We start from the raw sequence: 4463 nt of genomic DNA on the forward strand, positions 1-4463 counted from the left end.
TGTCTCAAAATATTTTGTATTTACTATATATTTCTTACAAGTTTGTTGGTTTCGAGGAATAATCATTTAAATGCATAGGAGAGATACCGTATTTTTCGGACTATAAGCGGCTACTTTTTTCCCACGTTTTGACCCCGCGGCTTAAACAACGAAGCGGCTTATTTATGAATTTTTCCTGGGTTTTTCCCGGTTTCACAAACTTCAAGCCAAAAAACTGAACCCCATAACATTACACCAATGAAATTTCCGAACGGAAACGAAAAACGCACCTCACCTGTGTTCTGAGCTGCACGGCATCGGGAGAAAAAACGTTTTTAACGCATGACAATGAGAAAAGATAAACTCATGAGAGAAAAAGTTGTGAAAGGAAGGAGGAAGACAGTGAACAATGACTTTCTTGGTCGGCTACTGTTTAGATACAAGCCGTTGTAACGTCTGGGTGAAGGGATAGCTCACTCACTCCAGTTGCAACAGAAATTATATAATCGCAGACAGGTTTCCAAAACTCGTGCTTTTTTATTTTTCTTGGCTACAGCGTTAAGGGTTAGTCAAAGAAACATAGAAATGAGCATCAGATAATAATAAGGACATATTCCTTGTCTTGCACACACGCAGTAATAGCGGAGAAATGCAGTGCCAGGCTATTCCCAAAATACCGCTATGCTCCTAGAGGAAACGCAACATATTTCACCACGTTTCACCCAGTGTGTAACGTGTCTTTCGTTAAAGCCTGTGTAAAGTTCATTAGTTTTAGACAGGTGCGGCTTATTTATGCTCAAAATAAAAATATTTGTAAAATTCAGTGGGTGCGGCTTATATATGGGTGCACTTAATAGTCCGTAAATTACGGTACTTAAAATTTTTTAAGATAATAATTGATTAGATTACATTTGTGAAAACGCTGAAGGGGAAAAGATAAATATAAATTGCTTTGGACCCAGGCATCAGCCAAATGTCATTATTATGAATAAATGTAATTTGCTTAGTTTGCACTAATAAATAAGTCTCAGCCTTGTAAGCTAATAGAAAACATGTAGACGGAATTGTAGTCTAATAACCTGCTAATTCTTAATTACCGGTCACATTTGATTACTGGTCATATTTGACTACTGGCTGCTGTTGCACACATCTGGAGTAAAAAAATAAAAAATAAATAGCTAGCGTAATACTGACATATCCTAGGGTTTTGTGGTAACATTTTGTTTGTTCTTTTGTTAGCAATGTTGGCAACTCTGCTTTATTGATCTATAAAATCAGTTCCATCAGTATTCTTCTACAAACTGGCCCAAACAGTTCATCCACAAGTATTGATGAGAACAGCGTCTTCCTGTTGTCGTACTTCACCACAGATGTCTTGAGTAACCCTGTGCCAGTTCTCATACCAGAGAGGCTGACTTCACCCTGCCATCCCGGTGATCACCAAGGAGAACGTCAATATTGATAGTGTTTGTCCATTGTTTTCTGCTGGGAAACAAGTACCCCCTGCATTGCTATAAAGCAATTTGATTGCAGAAAAAAAATTCTTAAGACAACAGCTGGACAACAGACAGAACTCTGTCGAGATGAGAACTGCAGATTCCTGTCCAGTGTTCTCATCGTCTGAAGAAACCGCACGTGAAAGTTGAGAAATCGTGCATTGCGCTTGCCAAGTCCTCACTCTGCTCTTACCCATGTCTAATAAAAAAAAAAAACCTAGACGCACAGTTAAGTTCATATAAATTATGATTATCCATGTAGTTTTTACTTTGGGTCACAGCACAGTTTGACACATACAATCCAAACTGAGCATTGATAGGAATGTGATTCCAAAACTTTAAACTGTTATTAATTAACTTATTTCATAAATGTTAATTAAGGTAGAAATGTGAGTCGGTTTAAAATATATTCAATGCATGTATAACTGGGAGAAGCTTAAATGTTGCATGGGAAAAAAGAAAAAAGAACCCTTATCATGTCACCTAATGTCACAGCAATATAATATTGAAATTGTAATATGTTCCCATTCATTTTTCTACAATATCTGTATTGTGATAACTTAAAAAATAGATATTTTTATATAGCAGAACAGAAAGGAAGCGTACAAATTCTTTAAATTAAATTTTTTTTTTTTTAAACAGTTATTTTATTTATTTATTTTTTAATAATGGTATCATCAAAGCCTTAAATATTTTACACTTTAAATCCAGAGTTTCAGTTAGCAGTTTCGCAATTTATACATTCTGTTTCCTACAATTGTGTAATGAAAAAACTAAAGTATAAGAACTAGAATTGAACTAATAGATTTATGTTACTCTTGGTAAATAAATAATCATATAAAACACATTTTGTAGAAAATATACTTTAATTTGGTATACCAAATATTGCAAACTTGATTCATAATTTAAAAATGTTAGCAGTGTATTAGTGCTTTATTTAGTGCTCTCAAATTATCCATATTATTGTATGTTTTGTTAATTTCTGTAATACTTCATAAAAAAATGCTTATGAATTCTGTACATTGTAATTGTTAGTGAAACGCTGATGCAAACCAAATTGTATTACTCTCACATCTGTGTAGAGAGATGAAATAAAATAACAGTCATTTTAGCATAAACATTTCTGATACTATTAGTTCATACAGAGGAACTGTTATCATTGAGCTTTCACAACACTGCTTGGAAAAAACACTAAATAAAATAACAATGATATCTATGAAGATATGGTTTAATAAGCTGGAGTGGAAGATCTTGAATGGCCTGCATTAGAGCTCTGAAATCAAACCTACTGAACACCTTTGGGATGAATTGAAATGTTGACTGCACCTCAGGCCTCCTCACCCTACATCAGTGTCTGACCTTCCTAATGCCACAAATCTCCACGAACACACTCCAAAATCTAGTGGAACATCTCCCCAGAAGAGTGTAGGTTATTCTAACAGCAAATGGGGACTAAATGTAGAATGGAATGTTCAAAAGCACATAAATCTTATGGTCAGGTGTCCACAACCTTTTGTCTATACAGTGTATGAACTAGTGTCTATGTGACCCCCTATATTGAAGTGTGTTACTCTCATACATGTGAAAAGAGTGCTGGAGTCAGAAACATGCTTTTAAATGACTGGTGTGTTTCCTCCATTTAGAAGTGCTGTGCTTCATCCCTTCCATCTGTTACCGTGTGTCCTTTTTTATGGTGTGAGTGTGTGTGGTTATATGTGTACAGTCATTCGTCGACTTCGCAGAAAAAAGCTAATGGAAGTGAACTAAATATTTTAAATAGTCTTTCAATTTCCCTCGCCTTCTTACCATGAGTGAGAATGTGTATATCTTTTAATCCTTAGTCATGACATGACATCTCTGGCTCACTGATGCAAAATGAGCACAAGAAAGTACTCAGCACACCACAGGCTATTCTGTATCTGTATTATACATCCTTCATCATTCATTAATACACCGAGTACACAGAACATTAAAAAATTATAATTAATAAGTGATAATGTATGTCTTTTCCAGACATGCTAGTCGCTAACCCCTTTTGAAACGTCAGTGTTATCTACCTTACCACAGCAGAGATGGCCATCATTTGGGTGTTTTACTGTATATATTTTTTTTTTATAGAGGCTAATTTACAGGAGGTATCAGGAAAGATAAACTGACCTTTTCAGCAATATTAATATATTGTAGTTGCTGTCAGGATAATAAAAAATGTGGTTCTGTAGGCATCATGTGTGGTCTAGTAGTTCAAACTCTAATGGGGCTACTTCCCCCTCATAATAACAGCTGTTGTCATTTTGACTCATGAATGGTGGCTGATACAAAACAAGAGTTCTTAGAAAGACCTAGTGTGTGGATAAAATAAACAGCATCCAAAGCGTAATTGAAATGAAATCTGCAATTTTGTCCAACTCTATGTACAAAAAAAAAAACAAAAACATTTTAGTATTTAGGACATTTAGAAGCATGCTGCAGTATTAGAGTTGCAATAGGAGATCGCCAAAGATGGACAGGACAATGAATAGTCCATCCTATAAATAGTGGCAAAGCCAAGCTTTAGAAAGCCCTTGCATTTACTACTCAAATCACTGTCAATGTTCACTAAGACAACCAGAGCAGACCCTGTGCAGGCAGGAGTTTTGGACAGGAGCCAGACACATTCTTGACTCCCCTAGGTTGCTGTTAGTTCATCTGAGCTCAGCCAATGCACTCTGTCACCCCGCAGCTCCTCTCGCAGCCCCGTCCACAAACAGCGTTGTTTTCTGGCCTGGCGGGAGACTGCATCTGAGTACCCGTGCACACAGCTGTCGTTTATGACATTCTGCTATATGTTGTTACACATAAAACACTGAACATCTCTAAATAATACAATGATCACAAAGTGGGTTTTTTTTTTTTTTTTTGGGAGATAGAATCTGCCAAAAAAATTCCAGTTAATTTAATTAATGTGTTTCTATAAATGAGCAAAGTATTATATAAACGAAAAAATTATCT

This window comes from Silurus meridionalis, chromosome 10, assembly GCF_014805685.1.
Source record: "Silurus meridionalis isolate SWU-2019-XX chromosome 10, ASM1480568v1, whole genome shotgun sequence".
Classification (NCBI taxonomy): domain Eukaryota; kingdom Metazoa; phylum Chordata; class Actinopteri; order Siluriformes; family Siluridae; genus Silurus; species Silurus meridionalis.